General features: G+C 40.3%; 1 non-coding gene across 1 annotated transcript; it reads right to left on the bottom strand.

Moving 5' to 3' along the window:
* Nucleotides 1-400: 400 nt before the first annotated feature.
* Nucleotides 401-472, bottom strand: trnae-uuc (transfer RNA glutamic acid (anticodon UUC)). Its single transcript has one exon. It is a non-coding gene; the product is annotated as a tRNA-Glu (tRNA).
* Between the last annotated feature and the right edge of the window lie 18,507 nt (nucleotides 473-18,979).

Genomic DNA, 18,979 nt, shown 5'->3' with positions numbered 1-18,979 from the left:
TGACAGAATGCAATAATGTGTTAATTTACCAACAAAAGAAACATAAAGAAAAGTGTATGTATTTATTTGTGAATAAACTATCTTGCTTCTACGATGGGACCAGAGACCTTACATCTGCAATCTAATGATAGGCCAACCCCAGAGAGACTTTGTCTTGACCAGGGATTAATATAATTTAAAAACAAACTGCGATGGTTCCACGCGATGGGAATGTGAATAGAGTCAGTTACATTTGCATCATTCCGTATATATATATATATATATATATATATATATATATATATATATATATATATATATATATATATATATAATCTCAAGTAACTGTAGCTTTATTATCATAATGAAAACACATTACACATGACCACAGTTCTGTAACAAAATGACAATAACAAGGGAGTTCCCATAACGGGAGTCGAACCCGGGCCGCCTGGGTGAAAACCAGGAATCCTAACCGCTAGACCATATGGGAAGCTGAGAACCAAACTTATGGACATGCAACAGTAGCTATTATACAGTACAATGATTGGTAAAAACATTACAAACGTTACAAATTAAAGCAAACTTCAAACCATTTATATTTATTCTCAATTAACACAAACTCTTCAATTGCTAAAAAAAAAAAAAAAAAAAAAAACTATAAAAAAACTCCCTTTGTGCTTCTCGGAAGGCATACGATGGAGGGCGCACCGCAGTTTTTCAGTCTGGGGAATATTACAAATTAGCAGACTGTGCTTTAAAATACACATGTAGGGCGGGCGTCTCTGTTACAAAGAATTGTCACACTGTATGTATCTTCATAATGCGTTGGGACTAAATACGCAGATACATTAAAACTATTTGGAGAATGCGGGTCATCAATCCCGCTACTTCTCGCATGCTAAGCGAGCGCTCTACCATTTGAGCTAATTCCCCTTGAAATGTTCTTGCGATTCTCATAGGCTACATCGCAAGTTGATATGAGCAATTCAGATTGTCAGATTTTAGCAAATATTTCGACTAGAAGTCCCATGTGCAAACGATAACGATCCAATTCTGGCACGTAATTGGGCCAATATAGTCAAATTGGCCTGTCAGCATTGCACCATTACTGATGAAAAGGTTTGCCAATATTGGTCCAGTATTGACCCATTTCATACATGTTTACTGGGTACCAACTACCAGCTATTTATTCATTTATTTATTTATTTATTTATAATTTTGGCTTAGAATATCCTCCATAGGCTACAAGCCGTCTAACCTGTTCTTAAGAGCCTAAATATGCAAATGTGCCTGCGTTTGAAACAATGTCTCACAGGAAGCCTGTCCCTGGACAGTGTGGTTCAGCACCTGTTACATAGAACAGCTCCAACGATAATAAACACATTGAAACCGTTTCAAATAAAAGCTGAATTAACGAGCGTCCCTGCAATGAGGACCTTGTATGTCAGGTGCCGTCCAGCGATTCAACACATGATCCAGAGAAGCGGCTCTGTGTGCTTTCCAAATATCTGTTTACAGAAGAACAGGAACATCGTCCTTCAGATGAACCAGGATTTTTTTTCCCTCTGTTACAACGTCATTCAATTGATTTTCATGTTCCTCTAAAATGTCCTCGGTTTGGATTTAATTTATTGAATGCTCTTGTGTTAAGAAAGCGCAGCAGCTGTGAAAGAGCCCAGATAGCTCAGTCGGTAGAGCAACAGACTTTTAATGTGAGGGTCCAGGGTTCAAGCCCCTGTTCAGGCGGTGTTTATTTTAGGACTATGGATACATATAGCATGATAATAAAACAATGACGTCACGATTTTAACACGCTGACGTGTTCCCGTGTCAGTCTTGTTCGCAGCTGATTCACAGTCAGCAGTTCTGCAGGTGCACAGCATGCTGGGATGCAGGTCACTTTTTCTTTTTTGAAGCCCCCTTGCGCGCCGCGCTGCACACCGGTGTTTATATTGCCAAATAAATTACGGACGAGTTTGGATATTTACTTTTAAATTAGTATACGTTACCATTCAAGTATAAACGGTATGAATGTGTTTATCGATTGAGCGTTTAACCCATTACATCCCTAGAAGGGACATAGTATAATTAAAAAAATGCCATGTAATGCTTTTGCTAACCAGTATATTTTTCTTTCTCGTATATAAAAGCTGCACGTCACATTTTGTAGAAGCTTGTCGTTCCTTGCTAGTGCCGCTCTATAGAACCTCCGGACTTGACCACGTTTGATAAAAACACAGAAACACAATTTTGTTGGCCCAGCCAGCCCTAGCCCGGCCGGCAGTGGAAACGAGGTATAAATCCTAACCACTAGAGCACCGGGGAAACTGATTACTGATGCAAACGTCTGGGGTGGAATGAATTATTATTCACTGAGCAAAGAAGCAGGAATCCTGCTGAACATCCTCACTACATGAGCAGCGTGCTGCTGGGCTGTGGAATTATCTCTCCCTCTTGTGGTCACAGAGTGTAGTGCAGTCCGTGCTGCTGGGATGTGGAATTACTCTCTCCCTCTTGTGGTCACAGAGTGTAGTGCAGTCCGTGCTGCTGGGATGTGGAATTACTCTCTCCCTCTTGTGGTCACAGAGTGTAGTGCAGTCTGTGCTGCTGGGATGTGGAATTGCAACAGAAATCCCTTCCCATGCTGGTGGAATGACATGCTGTAACCTCTATGCTGACACACACTGATGTGAGTCTACAGGAATAACTAGGGTGTGGGACAGACAGCTTACAGCAACTCTCAGAGAGGAGAGCAAGGGGAGAATCATTGTGTTTAAAATCCTGGCCTGCTAAAGGGACATTTTAACATTCTTTAATATTCACTGGCAGGGGTGGAAGCTGCACATGTTTAGATTTTAGAGTCAGTGTTTCCCAGCATGCATCACTGTGAGCAGCTCCTTCCTCCAGACACAGACCACAGTGTAGTGTTTAGATGACTGGGTGTGAGGAGCCTTGTGTTCACAATGGGAGAATTGGACTGACTGGGGAGGTAACTGCTGCCTATTTCAATTACCTTATTACTGTGTTATTACTTTATAGACAGCAGTGGTGCTCGGGCTCCCTTTTGTGGTCAGTATTAATATCTGCATTGTGTCTCTTGTAGGTCAAATTAATGGAAGCTATAGTGCTGCTGACAGTAGTAATCTCCTGCATCTTCAGCCTGGACTCCACTGATGGTCAGCATGAAGTTTGTTCTTGACCTGCTGTCAGAGACTCGGCTATTCAGTGAAGAGAAGAGGAGTTTAGGAGCTCCTCCGGGTTTCTGCAGATACCAGGCTAGACTGCTGGTAAAACCAGAGCTACTGGATCTGCAGTTCAGAGTGACACTCCCTCCTATAGAGACAGACTCCACTGTGGGACTCTGAGTCAGGACAATCTGACCGCTGGATTCTGAAAACAAAAACACAGAACATCAACCCACCGAGTCAACAGCCTCGTCCATTAACTGCATTCCACTGTGTGCTGAGGAAGCGCTGATATTAATAATAATTCATAATAATGAGGATTTCTTACCATGAGCACAGAGTGCCAGTGTGCAGAGGAGGAGCCCCAGTGAAGCCATGTTCTCTGTGTGTCTCAGTGACTGTGAAAGGGCTGAACTGTCAGCTTTAAAAACCCTGAGCAATGGAGCAGTGCAGTTATTCTAGCTGTTGTGTAGAGCAGTGAGGCAGGCACAGGTATGCAAAGCACCTTCCTTTATACAAATCCTGTCCCAGGCAGTTAGATGAGATCTGAGCCGTGAGCACAAGTGGGGCTTCATAGGGTTGGGCCACTTTTACTGTTTTCTTCTATTTTTACCCCAGTCAAAGCTCTCAGTATATCACTGCTGTCTAATCTGTGTGTCTGTCTAAACTGACAATAATGTTTGTGTTTGTGTCATTATTTCAATCCTATTGAGAATTAAAGGGTATGTAGTGCCCTACCCCTAACCCTAGTGTTATACCTTCCCATGTGTTGCTGCTGCTGTACAAGTAATGGACCTGTCATTTTTCTTTTCATTGTTCTCATTTTGACAGCTTCTTACTCTTCTAAATGGAACATCTACTTCACTGTCTTTCACAGGCCTTTCCAAGATGTACCTTGAACTGCTACGGGTGTGTTTTCATGATTTCAATCATGCTAATATTTAACAAGCCAGTGAAAAGGTAGAAAACTCATGTATTGATTTCTTTATTGATTGATTGATGTGTGTGAAAGGGCGCACACAGTGACTGATCACACTCCATTGCCATGGCAATCCCAGCTCACTGAGAAACACATGGCTCTTGTATTGACATGTTGTTTTGAGAAAGATTGGAACAAACCAGCTTTCTTTCAATTGGAATGAGACTGAATTAGTGGGGAGTCTGTGATGTAGGGAATTCAAGTGAATATTATGAATGTGTTCAAAATATACATGACATGTGACAGTGATATGAATGAAGAATTGTACATTTCAGTAAATCCATTTTTATTTGTATTCACATTTCACCTATTATATACACACACATAATCAGTGATTAGAATATTCTCTCATCTAAAACGGCATCAATGTCAATATCTTAACAGCCCAGGATTCATGGACATCTTCATATGAGAATCAGATATGAAAAACATGAGTTACATTTTTACAATTCTTGGAATAACTGAATGATGTTTCAGAATTTAGAATAGATGGTATCATCAGTACATTACTAGATGACCCTGTAGTCACAACAAAATCAGTTTGTTTAAATAGACTAATATTGAATCCATACCTACATGTAACTGTGTGTTGTTATTGAGCTCAGTGTGTTTGTGTGCAGTTGAGCTCCTCCACAGGCCGGGTCCCGTTTCATTGCCTTCACCCTCAGCACCTGCAGTAGGTCCCAGCTGCAGCAGTGCAGTCGCTGTGCAGTCCTGCTGAGGGAGGTTTTTGTACGGGTGTGTAGCACTGTGTGAACACATAGCCACTGGAGTAGTGTCCACTCTGACAGTAGTAATCTCCTGCATCTTCAGCCTGGACTCAACTAATGGTCAGAGTGAAGTCAGCCCCAGATCCACTGCCACTAAAATGAGTTGGGATCCCAGACTGAAGGGTACTTGCATAATAGATCAGGAGTTTGGGAGCTTCTCCAGGTTTCTGTTGGTACCAGGCTAGGCGGTTGCCATTGCTATCACTGTACACTGCGCTGCTGACTTTACAGCTCAGAGCGACTGTGTCTCCTGGGAGAACAGATTTCACTGCTGGAGTCTGAGTCACAGTATACTGTCCACTGGATTCTGAAAAATAATAGATAATAATATAGATAATTATAGTAAATGATTGAAATAAATGATTAAATCACATTAAATTTCAAACCTTTTTTTAACTTTACCTGTTTTACTTCTAATACTTATATATTAAGAACTGTCCCACAAATACATTTTTAAAAAAAGTGTTTTTCTAAATGATTCTTACCCTGAGTGCAGATGACAAGTGCCCAGATGAAGATGCTGATAAAAGTCATTGTTGTTGTGGATTCTGTTGCCATGAAGGGCAGCTCTCAATCATGAAGTATTAAACTCACAGGGCTATAAACACTCCCAGAGCACTGAAGCATGAGCTGCCAATGCAAAGTGTCTTTTCTATGCAAATTGTCTTCCTTGGCACAGCAGCCACTTGTAGCCAAGAAGTGCTCTTAAGTTTAAACTCATTTTCAGCTGATGCAGTTTCTTTGGCACTCAGAAAAAAACAGAAAAAAGTTTTATCTTGCAAACATAAAGAAAAAATAGCTTGCAGTTTTGTTTGTGTTGAGTTTGTACAAACACAGCTATTTCTCTCTCTTCTCCCTTCTCTCAAACAATTCATCTTAGCCACAGCTGTGATTATGTAGCTTTGTTACACAGTATAAATAATTAATTGTAAAATATTAAAATCAGACCTGCAGGTTAACAGATCCATCATTAACTTTGTGAAATGCAGCAGTGTGGAGTAGTGGTTAGGACTCTTGACCGGAGGGTTGCGGTTTCAATCCCCAGTGGGGGACACTGCTGCTTTACCCTTGAGCAAGGTACTTTACCTAGATTGCTCCAGTAAAAACCCAACTGTATAAATGGGTAATTGTATGTGAAATAACGTATAATGTGATACCTTGTAACAATTGTAAGTCGCCCTGGATAAGGGCGTATGCTAAGAAATAAATAATAAAAATAATAAATGAAATCCATTCAAGAAGCAAACATTTTGATTTTGCACATTGCTAATGTTGAGTGAAAAGTTTCCAGTTTTTTCCTGTGGACCCCCTGGACTGTCTCTGAGGACCCCAGGTTAAGAACCACAGCTCTGGATTAAAGAGCATCATTTTATTACTCTCTGTCTCTCCCTCTTGTGGTCACAGAGTGTAGTGCAGTTTGTGCTGTTTGGTGTTTTCTCATTTTAAGGTTCTGGAGAGATATTCTCATGCCATAAGAGACAGGCTCGGCTGACTCAACTTACCGTGAATATTTTCAAAGAATAAAGATCAGAAAAATTCCCCTAAAAGATGTATTGGCATCTTCATGAATTCAGCGTTTTAATTGACTGAGAGACTCTAATTGATTTATATTGTCCTTTGAGACACTTTGTGTGACTCAATGACCTAATAAAAGTTTAGTCACCCCAGCAAGTTAAACCAGTTGCTTCCAGATTGTTTTAATACATGCACTCCTTTTACAGTCGGCTCCATAGCTTGGAACACTCTCTGTTTTTCACAGAACAGGACAGGTATAGAAGCCTCTAACCTGTTCTTAAGAGCATGATTATGCACATTTGCTTGCAGTTTAAACAATGGCTCACAGGAAACCTGTCCCTGGAAGATGAACGGATGTGGTTTCAGCACCTGTTACATAGGATAGCTCCTAGCTCCTGCAATGGGGAAACTGTATGGGTGGTTACATGGTGTAATGGTTAGCATTTTGGCGTCTGAAGCCAGCAATCCGAGTTCAAATCTCAGTAGAACCTGCTGATATTGAGTTGTGTTTGTCTTCCAAACACACTTTATACCCAGGTTTAGTTTTAAAATAACTAATGTTTTAAACCCCAACTGCCAGGCCCAACAAATCGACTCTGTTGGGACTCGAACTCACAACCTTCGAATCACCTCTCAGTGTTTGATTACAAGTCCATGCGCTTTACATTGCGCTACAAAGTATATATGTGTATTTTGATATTTATTTTTAATTACGCAACAAACAACTGAGGTTACAATTCTTATTTTTGTTTTCCTGGTCATCTGGGCTGCTTGCACTATATCACACTATACTAACAACTCATCATCATTTGATCGTGTAGTCCATGGGTAGCACGTCTGATTCCAGATCAGAAGGCTGCGTGTTCAAATCACGTTCTGGTCAACCTTTTACGTTATTAAAACCATGAGGATTTCTTTCAAGGTGTCTGGATTTGAGTGTGTCGGTTGTGCTGACAATATTTCAGAAACCAGTCTGAAAAAAAAATATCACCTATAGGAATGTAAAACATTAGAGGTTTGACGGTACTGCACTTACAAGAAGAAAAGTCCAGTAGAAGAAACGATGGGTTTGTGGTTTCATGGATGTTAACTTGACGCTGATGAACAGAGCTGAACCGTGGAATCAGTACTGCTAAGGTGGTTAGTAGCTAACTCTGGGTATTTAAACAAGTGAAAAGGATGGATGAATAAAATAAGACTGTCTTGACGGAATGGCTCGTTGGTGTAGGGGTTTGCTTCTTGCGTTGTATGTGAAAGGACCCAGGTTTAAATCGTGGATGAGTTTGTCACTTTATTCCTTGCTGTTTGTTTTTTGTTCTTCTTCCTTCACATTGTCCCCTCCCTCCACCTCCACCCCACTAGCGGTCAAGAAAAAAACACATTTGCATAATCACGCTCCTTAGGTTAGACGGCTTCTCTGTACTGGACTGTGAAAAACAGTGAGCGTTTCACGCTATGCAGATGAATGGGTGAGCATTTCTGGTACTGTTCCAAATTGGTTCAAATCATATTTATCGAATAGACAATATTTTATTGCCTTATGAGAATCTGCATCTGGATTCGCCAGTATTACATGTGGTGTGCCACAGGGCTCTATTCCTGCTCCCATGTTATTCTCTTTATACATGATTCCACTTGGGGAGATTATTCAGAAACATGGGGTGAATTTCCACAGCTATGCAGATGATACACAGATTTATATATCTGTTAAACCAGGTGCTATAACAGCTATCAATGTCTTATTCAAGTGTCTTGCTGATATTAGAAGCTGGATGTCTTTTACAGTTAAATCAGGATAGGAAAGAAGTCCTACTTTCAGCCTCTAAGCAACAGATGCAGTCGACAAACATTGATTTAGGTTTGTTAAACTCAAATGTAAAATCAGAGGTGAGAAACCTGAGGGTTATTTTTGACCCTGAACTTTGCTTTGAATCTCATATTAAACACATTACTAGAGTCTCTTTCTATCATTTGAGGAATATTGCTAAAGTTAGATCTTTTATGTTCTTGGATGATGCTGTGAAATTAGCACATGCTTTTATTTTTTTCTAGATTAGATTACTGTAACGCTTTATTATCTGGATTTATGTCACAGGTAGGGTGACCTGAGATAACCTAGCTAGTGTACCTATGTAACTGATGACTACGCCACCTTGTTTTTGGTAAGGCAAGGACCTTAGTAACCGAATAGTTCTTTCGTTCCCCCGTGTAGGTTCTTTGTTCCCCGGGTTCCCACACACACACAATGGAACGGAGTCTGGTATAACACATTTTATTGTTCTCAACAGGGTAAAAATTGTTAAAACCAAACCACACAGTAATACTAAAAATAAGCTAAAACTTCAATAAGGGAGTGCCAAAAAACAAAACAAAAACAAAACACACTGCATACTAGGCAGACCCCTCTTGTTGGTCAGGGTCTCAGAGAAAAAAAAAAGTTCATGCACATGGACAATTACTGTTCAACAAAAGAAACAAGGAAAAAGAAATTGTCCCCGGGGGGGTAGACCCCACACTCCCGGGGCTCCCCCCGACTCGCTCGGTCCGCTTCCTATTCCTCCCACTGATGCAGGAACCACCACCCCCTGCTGGATCTCTTCACTGCCAATCAGCGGCCGCCTCCGAAGGACCTGAGACAGGAGAGCGGGGCAAAGAAAAGGGGCCGTCAGGAACTGACACACAGGTAAGTAAACTACACCTTCCACCACAAAGTTCTGGTCACTTCCCTGCGACCGGTCCCTAACCCCGAGTTTGTCTCCTCTCTCTCGTCACGCTCCCTGGACCTCATCCCGATTCCGTCTGCCACCACTGGACACGACCTGGAAGCTAAACTCCAGACCTAAAGGCAAGGCAGGTAAACCACTGGAGGCCTCAAACACACTCTGACGGGGGTGCAGGGGGCCAACCAGTACAGGTAAGCAGTATAGACAAAACAGTTAACATGGAACTTGACAACTGGTTGTCTTTTCCCCTCTTCCAGAGATCAAGGAAAATGATTTGCCCCCTATCAAAGATCCATGGGGGGCCCAAACGTCCTGGAATAACACTGGGACCCCGAGCAGTTACACCCGTCCCTTGCTCCACAAATGAAACAAAAAAAAAACAAATGTCCAAAAATAAATCACTATTTGTTGTAAAGCCAAAAAAAAACATGTTTGTTAAATTCTTGAATAGAAGAATTATTGTCACCCAATGCACAGAGAGAAAAAAACACAGCAAAAACAAGTACAAAAAAATACAACCAACCACCCAGTATTGCCCCGACACAACAAAAGAAACAAAAAAAAAACTCCAAACCCGTTCCTAAATGTTGTTCCAGTGCTGGTCCATCCCCACAACGAAGTACTTGTTGCCAAATAGTCGGTTCACAAAATATTCAAAAAAACAATAAATCTTCCTCGGTGTACTTTCACCAAGGCTGTGCACACACTCCTGTCTTCCTGTCTTCCTGTCTTCCTGTCTTCCTGTCTTCCTGTCTTCCTGTCTTCCTGTCTTCCTGTCTTCCTGTCTTCCTGTCTTCCTGTCTTCCTGTCTTCCTTCTGCTCTCAAATCCAGACCCTTATATAGTCCTGTCTGAACCGCCATTGGCTGTGGTGCTAACCAGGCGAGACTTCCAGTTGCTAGGGAGAAAATGCTCTACCCACAGTCAACCACAACCACATAATTGAGACAAGCAGATTCCAGTAAAAAAAATAATTAAAAAACCAGCACACAAAAACCCATTCAAATGTGTCACTCGTGACACTTACATGCCATGCTCTATCACGCCTGCAGCTTGTGCAAAATGCAACTCCTAGAATGCTAACGAGAACAAGAACAAAACTCCTGTGTTGGCATCATTGCATTGGCTTCCTGTGTGTTATAGGATTGATTGTAAAGTTTTATTACTAATATTTGAAGCATTGAATGGATTGGCTCCAGACTGCTTGAATGACATGCTGATTCCATACCAGCCGGAACACATTCTTAGATCTGCTGATGCTGGTCTCCTGTGGGTGAATCGTAAAAGGATGGGAGAGGCTGCTTTCTGTTTTAATGCTCCCACACTCTGGAGCTCTATACCGGCTTTTATTAGAGATTCACCGTCAATTGTTATTTTTAAATCTCGATTTAAAACATATTTTCATAATATTGCTTTTTCTTAATATTAACATGTTTTAGTTTTAGTTTTGTTGTTACTTCTGCTTGTAAAGCACTTTGAGCCGTATTACACATGAATTGCACTATATAAATAAGAATGTATTATTATTATTATTATTATTATTATTATTATTATTATTATTATTATTATTATTATTATTAGGTAAAACTACAGTAGTTTGTCCAATCTCACTTTAGGTCGTACTGTTTGAGATCAAGAAACACACATTTTCTGCTCTAAGTTTCATCAGTTACACTTTGCCCATCTAAGCCACGGTGCCCCACGTCACTTCAAACCTGCGGCAGAGGCTTTCAGCATGGTAATGTATTTCCCATACCATGCACCACTCCAAAATGAACTACGGGACATTTCTGCAAATGAAACAAAACATGCATTTCCCACCTCAGACATGGAAATCTGCATTCATTTCACTTGTTCGATCACACGCTTCAGTTCCACAAACATTAATGGCAAATTCACTGGATTTTTTTAAAAAAAGGGTAAAACTTCAGGTCCCACACAGATTTGAACTGTGATCGCTGGATGCAGAGTTCAGAGTGCGAACCAGTACACCATGGAACCGAAGGTGAAGGTTCTGTCACTCCCCCTACTCCAAGGTATCAAATGTCCCTACTGATGACCTTCGAGTGCTCAGCCTTAACCATGTCTCATTGCACACAACCGTCAACATTTCAACATCTGGTACCGATAAACATCACATGTTGGAAGTTTGTCAGAATCTCAGAGCTGTAAAATGTCATACCTTATTAATTCTGTATTGATGGTGCAAACATTTGATGGGTGCAGGTTTGTTGTCAAAAGCAGAGCACTGTTGGTGTTTTGTTGTGTCTGTGTTTTAATTTGGAAGCCTCATGTTTGTGCTTGTGCTGTGTCTGTGTAAATGTGTGTGCATACGAATGAACTGGAAACAATGTCATGTTTTCTTGTTTGAAATGAGCTAGCCAAAAAGAGTCAGCTTTATTTTCCACCATGCTGCATTTACGAGTTTACTTATTTCCAAACATTTCTATGTTGTGGAAAACTATTCAACACTAGTTGGTGTGGTCCTTGCTTTGTTTAACAAAAGCTCTATTTCATAATCCCATGATTAGTACTCACTTTAACTTAAGAAAAGCCTTCAATAGGCCTACACAGTCTTATTGACCCTCATCTCTCTCTACACCCCCACTCGACCTCTCCGCTCCGCCTGCACTAGAAGACTGGCTCTACCTCCTCTACGCTCCCCTGCCTCCAGAGCCCGCTCCTTCTCCACCCTCGCTCCGCAGTGGTGGAATGACCTTCCTACAGATGTCAGGACTGTCCAGTACCTGACCACCTTCCGGTGCCTCCTCAAGACTCACCTCTTCAGACAGCACCTGTAGAACTCCTCTGTTTTTCCCCTGGGACACTATCACCCTTCCTTAAATGCGCTTTATTTGCTCTTATCTGCCCCCTATTTTACAGCATTTAATCCTGTACTTCAGAGTACTGTAATCTGCCAAGTGTTTAATCTGTAGTATTTTGTAGTTAATCATATCCTGATGTAACTATCACTGTCACTGTTATCTGCTGTATTATTGAATTGTATTTTGTCACACTTGTACTTGCTTGAACCAAAGTCATTGTATTTATCTTGCTCTTATTTTATTATTAATTGCATTGTGATTCTTGAAATGTATTTGCTTACGATTGTAAGTCGCCCTGGATAAGGGCGTCTGCTAAGAAATGAATAATAATAATAATAATTAATGTGTTATTACATTATAAAAAGGAGAGCTGTTCTGGCTTTCTCTTTTGGTCAGTGTAAATATTTGCAGTCTGTGTTGTGTGTCAGGTAGGATTGTGTCTGATGGTTTGATTTACTTTGAAGTCAAAGCCTAAAGGAGTTTCATGTTAAGTTGAGGATCTGTTTATATCTCTCACTGCCAGGGGTGGAATCAAGGGGAAATGAATCCCAAGTGTTGAGATATTAGAGTTAGTTATTTTATTACAAACTATCTCCCTCTTGTGGTCACAGAGTGTAGTGCAGTCTGTGCTGCTGGGCTGTGGAATTGCAACAGAAATCCCTTCCCATGCTGGTGGAATGACATGCTGTAACCTCTATGCTGACACACACTGATGTGAGTCTGCAGGAATAACGGGTGTGGGACAGACAGCTTACAGCAACTCTCAGAGAGGAGAGCAAGGGGAGAATCATTGTGTTTAAAATGCTGGCCTGCTAAAGGGACATTTTAACATTCTTTAATATTCACTGGCAGGGGTGTAAGTTGCAGATGTTGAGATATTAGAGTCAGTGATTCCCAGCATGCAGCACTTGAGCAGGTCCTTCCTCCAGACACAGACCACACTGTAGAGTTTAGATGACTGGGTGTGAGGAGCCTTGTGTTAACAATGGGAGAACTGGGCTGACTGGGGAGGTAACTGCTGCCTATTTCAATTGTCTTATTAATGTGTTATTATATTATGGACAGCAGTGGTGCTCTGGCTCCCTCTTGTGGTCAGTGTGAATGATGGCAGTGTGTGCAGCTTGGCAGGGCACTGATGCCTGTTTCCAGGCTAAACAAACACAGAGAGGGATTCAATCAAAAACTAAGTTCACAGTTTAATAGAAGAGTGGATTAGTTCTATTTGTATATGTGTTCTAAGCGCTGCACTTCTGATTCAATAAGAGTCACAAACAGTTCTTTGAGATCTGAGCAGTGAACACAGCTGGGACTTAATAGGGTTGGGTGACTCACAGTACAGTTAGATTATCCTTCCTGTAGTTTTATGTTTAGCCTCTCAGTGCTTTCCTGCTCTCTAGGAGGGGCATTAGAAATCTGCCTGTTCAGAATGAACTGGCCCATAAGTGTTGAGACATGTGTGCCAGGGAGCTGCTGCACACATAAGGAATGAAGGAGACCAGGTGGATAACAAGGATGACACAGGTGGCAAGACAATGAAGAATAAACTGCCTTCAATAACGCTGACGTGCTGCTCCTTAATAAAAAATAAGAATTCACTCCGAAATGTATGAATTCCTCATTTATTTATTTTTTTATTTAAATTTAGATACATTATTTTTTATTACAATAAGTTTTAATCTGAGGTATATCAATCTAGTATTAACATTTATTTCAGTAATTAAGAATAAAGTGTAAAATTCTATTTCAAAAGAAGACATGGTTTGTTCATTGTAATTAACAGTAATTTGTGTCTTGATTTTCATCTTAAGATATGTTAAAGTTCAATGTTATTCATTTATTTCATATTAGTTTTGAAAATACATTTAAACACATCAGATTGACACAATGAAAAATGTCCAGCTGGACTCCACAGAGTCAGACAGTGTAACAACACATCACTGCAATACTGGGCTTTGCTGTTTGCTGGACTTCTTTTTTAATATGTTGTCCAGTGGATCATAAATAAATCAATCTCAATATGCATACAGTTCAATTGTTTTAAAAAATAAACATCATTCTGTTTGTATATAGAATGTGTTGCTGATGAAGTGGAATCATTAAAAGAGTAAAATGAAAAAAAGTAAATAATACAATTTGAAGTTAAATATGCAATTTATTTATTTATTTATTTATACATTTCCTGAAAGAGAAGCAAAATGTTTGGTTTACTTTATTTGCAGCTTGTATTTAATTATCAGAAAATGAACAATGTTCACCTGCAGTCCTGCTGAGGGAGGTTTTTGTACGGGTGTGTAGCACTGTGTGAACACAGCTCTACTGCTGGGGTAGTGTGCACTCTGACAGTAGTAATCTCCTGCATCTTCAGCCTGGACTCCACTGATGGTCAGAGTGAAGTCAGTCCCAGATCCACTGCCACTGAAACAAGTTGGGATCCCAGACTGAAGGGTACTTGCATTAGATCAGGAGTTTGGGAGCTTCTCCAGGTTTCTGTTGGTACCAGTGTAGGTAGCTATTACCGTACACTGCACTGCTGACTTTACAGCTCAGAGCGACTGTGTCTCCTGGGAGAACAGGTTTCACTGCTGGAGTCTGAGTCACAGTATACTGTCCACTGGATTCTGAAAATAATAAATAATAATATAGAACATTTTTGTAAATGACTTAATTAAATGATTAAATCACATTCAATTTCAAGCCTTTTTCTTTCAGTTTGCCTGTTCTATTTTTAATACTTATATATTAAAATTATCCCACAAATAGATTTTTTAAAAAAGTGTTTTTCTAAATGATTGTTACCCTGATTGCAGATGACAAGTGCCCAGATGAAGATGCTGATAAAAGTCATTGTTGTTGTGGATTCTGTTGCCATGAAGGGCAGCTCTCAATCATGAAGTGTTAAACTCACAGGGCTATAAACACTCCCAGAGCACTGAAGCATGTGCTGCCAATGCAAAGTGTCTTTTCTATGCAAATTGTCTTCCTTGGCACAGCAGCCACTTCTAGCCAAGCATTGCTCTTAAGTTTAAACTCATTTTCAGTTGATGTAGTTTCTTTGTATATCAGAAGAACAACTGAAAAAAAATGTTCTCTTACAAGCAAAAGGAAAAAAAATAGCTTATATTTTTCTTTGTGTTGAGTTTGTACAAACACAGCTATTTCTCTCTCTTCTCCCTTCTCTCAAACAATTCACCTTAGCCACAGCTCTGATTATGTAGCTTTGTTACACAGTATAAATAATTAATTATCAGAGCTGCAGTTTAATAGATCCATCATAATCTTCGTGAAATCAAATCCATTCAAGAAGCAAACATTTTGATTTTGCACATTGCTAATGTTGAGTGAAAAATTTCCAGTTTTTTCCTGTGGACACCCTGGACTGCCTCTGAGGACCCCAGGTTAAGAACCACTGCTCTGGATTAAAGAGCATCATTTTATTACTCTCTCTCGCTCTCTTGTGGTCACAGAGTATAGTGCAGTAGTGCAGTTATGCTGTTTGGTGTTTTCTCATTTTAAGGTTGTAGAGAGATATTCTCATGCCCTAAGAGACAGGCTCGGCTGACTCAACTTACCGTGAATATTCTCAAAGAGTAAAGATCAGAAAAATTCTCCTAAAAGATGTATTGGCATCTTCATGAATTCAGCGTTTTAATTGGCTGAGAAACTCTAATTGATTTATATTGTCCTTTGAGCTACTTTGTGAGACTCAATGACCCAATAAAAGTTTAGTCACCCCAGCAAGTTAAAGCAGTTGCTTCCAGATTGTTTTAATACATGCACTCCTTTTCCAGTCGGCTCCATAGCGTGGAACACTCCCTGTTTTTCACAGAACAGGACAGGTATAGAAGCCTCTAACCTGTTCTTAAGAGCTTGATTATGCACATTTGCTTGCAGTTTAAACAATGGCTCACAGGAAACCTGTCCCTGGAAGATGAACTGATGTGGTTTTAGCACCTCTTACATAGGACAGCTGCAGCCATAATACATTGAAAATTTGAAGTACAGTAGTGGTGCTCAGATAATCAACAAAGCACCTACACTTCACACATGAATAACAAAACACCAATACATCACCACACTCGCAGAACATTAACAATAAATAATACGTGCTTATTTATTTAAATATTTATTCCTTTATTTATTTGTTTATTTGGTTAATTATTTAGGTATATATTTATAATAAATAAATGAATTAATAAATACATTTTGAAATAAATAAATAAATAAATGTATGTGTATATTTGTGACAGGATTGGCAGAGGTTGAGGCTCAGAGACAGTTTGAAGTTCAAAATAAAGCTTTTTAATAAACAAAAAATACAAGGGACAAGGGCCAAACAGGCACAAGGACCAAACATAAAGGTTTTAAACAGAAATAATAAACACAAAACAAAACTTACAAATAAAGTTTCCAGGCTGGGCGTTGCCTTCACTGGTTTTCAAACACTAACAAACCACACAGCACACACAAAAAACACTCTTCTCCTTCTAGAACTCTCTCCTCCTAGCCAGGACCGCTCCCCTGGCATTTATCCCCTGTGGCTGGAGCTCAATTAATCAATAATTGCTGATTATTAAATTAGGGCTCCAGCCACATTCTCACATGTTTTCCTGGCAGGGAGGAATTTAACCCCCTCCCTGCCAGTCCCAACCACGTTCATAAAGACGGGGCAGTCCCCCATCACACTATTTTTTTGTTTATTTATTTATTTTTTAATTTTGGCATGGAATATCCTCCATAGTTGCTGTGTGTAAGAATTAAAAACAAAAATCCAGTTGGAGCTACAAGGATATTATTAGAAATATGTGGTGAAATAGCGCCCCCTGCCGAGCTTCAGAAAGAGAAGCTCACAGCACCTGGTATTCCCAGCTGATCTCCCATCCAATTACTGACCGATCGTGATTAGTTTCCGAGCAGCTGTGCCGCCTTGCTTAGACAGTGAAATCACCGCCCTGGAGCTGGAGCGACACAACGCTGTCTTTCCTTGCAATGCTTTGTGTGTTTTTTTTTGCTGTGACTAATTCGTTGAAGAACTCTTTTGTCGAGTGATTGCATTAGCCTACGCGTGTACGCTGTTAACTATTAGGCTAATAAAAGCAAAGGCAGGGTATTATTATTATTATTATTATTACAAACATGGAATCGCAGGAGTAAAATAAACAAATCAATCAATCAATCCCTAACTCCTGGGATGGGGAAGTGTCTGGAAGTGGATTCCCTGCTCCAGACCTATTGAGTGTGTTCATATCATACAGCGAGTGCCCATCAACAAGCTGTCTGGCAGCTGATTCACATGAACAGACGACTGCACGAAACACTAACATGGAAGCATTTTGCTAAATTTTTGACTGCATGATATAAAGGTCACCTTTCTACTTTCATGAAATTTAGCTTTTGGAAATGATCACTTCAAAACAATGTGCTTATTCTGTCTGGATTCGATACTGCACATGAAACACACATCATCTTAAATGTGCCGCTCAGTGTTAAACGATAACATGATAAACGAAATCTGTGATAAAAAGCAGGCACGTCCATCACATTGGTAGGTAAGCATTTTAAAAATATATTTATTTTCAGTTAACATCAATAAGTACTTAAGCTTAGTAATTAGAAAATATTCATAGATATATTGTGACCCTCTCTCAGATGGGGGTACGCGGTAGACTAGATTTTTTGGAAAGGGTTACAGGGCCTAAAAAGTTTGAAAACCACTGCCCTATGCTGACACACACTGATGTGAGTCTGCAGGAATAACTGGGGTGTGGGACAGACAGCTTACAGCAGGGGTGCCCAATCCTGGTCCTGGAGGGCCGGTGTCCTCCTGGCTTTTGTTCCAACTGTCCCCTAAATTACTTAATTGGACCAATCAAGCACTTATTAGAAGCTTAATTGGTCCAATTAAGCAATTTAGTGCACAGTTGGAACAAAAACCAGGAGGGCATCGGCCCTCCAGGACCAGGATTGGGCACCCCTGGCTTACAGCAACTCTCAGAGAGGAGAGCAAGGGGGAGAATCATTGTGTTTAAAATGCTGGCCTGCTAAAGGGACATTTTAACATTCTTTAATATTCACTGGCAGGGGTGGAAGTTGCAGATGTTGAGATATTAGAGTCAGTGTTTCCCAGCATGCATCACTGTGAGCAGCTCCTTCCTCCAGACACAGACCACACTGTAGTGTTTAGATGACTGGGAGTGAGGAGCCTTGTGTTAACCTTGGGATAACTGGGCTAACTGGGTACGTAACTGCTGCCTATTTCCATTGTCATGTTCCTGTAATGTTATAGTGTGGAGTAGTGGTTAGGGCTCTGGACTCTTGACCGGAGGGTTGTGGGTTCAATCCCAAGTGAGGGACACTGCTGCTGTATCTTTGAGCAAGGTACTTTACTTAGATTGCTCCAGTAAAAACCCAACTGTATAAATGGGTAATTGCATGTAAAAATAAACTTATAAAATATCTTAAGAATTGGATAAGGGTGTCTGCTAAGAAATAAATAATAATAATATTTTATTATGGACAGCAGTGGTGCTCTGGCTCCCTCTTGTGGTCAGTATTAATATCTGCACTGTGTCTATCAGAGGTCACATTATTGAGTGCACTTTATTCACTTGAACACAGAGCAGCTCCTGTGTTAGCTGTCACTGAATCTCTTTCTTCCAGGATTTGCTGTATTGAGATGGAGGCTCAGAGAGTGTTTCCTCTTTCCTATCAGCTGTGTGTTTTGTGTTTAAACCTCAGAGCACTCTGGATATTTACTGACACCCTCCTCCCCTTTCCCAACTTGCTTTTTGCTCTTTCTTTTTGCATTAGGACTCTATAGAGTCCTTTTATGTAACTGTAACACACGCTAGGCAGAGCTTACGCAGAATTGAAATACATAATCACATTTGGAGTCGGTCTACGCCAGATTAGTGTGTAAGACACTGGACAAATAAAACAGTTACAGGTTATTTTATTCTGAAAGCAAATCAAGGATGGGATCAGAAACACGGCCTCTTCCAATT

This window comes from Acipenser ruthenus, chromosome 35, assembly GCF_902713425.1.
Source record: "Acipenser ruthenus chromosome 35, fAciRut3.2 maternal haplotype, whole genome shotgun sequence".
Classification (NCBI taxonomy): domain Eukaryota; kingdom Metazoa; phylum Chordata; class Actinopteri; order Acipenseriformes; family Acipenseridae; genus Acipenser; species Acipenser ruthenus.
The sequence above is the reverse complement of the archived record's forward strand: the minus strand, read 5'-3'. Positions and strand labels throughout refer to the sequence as shown.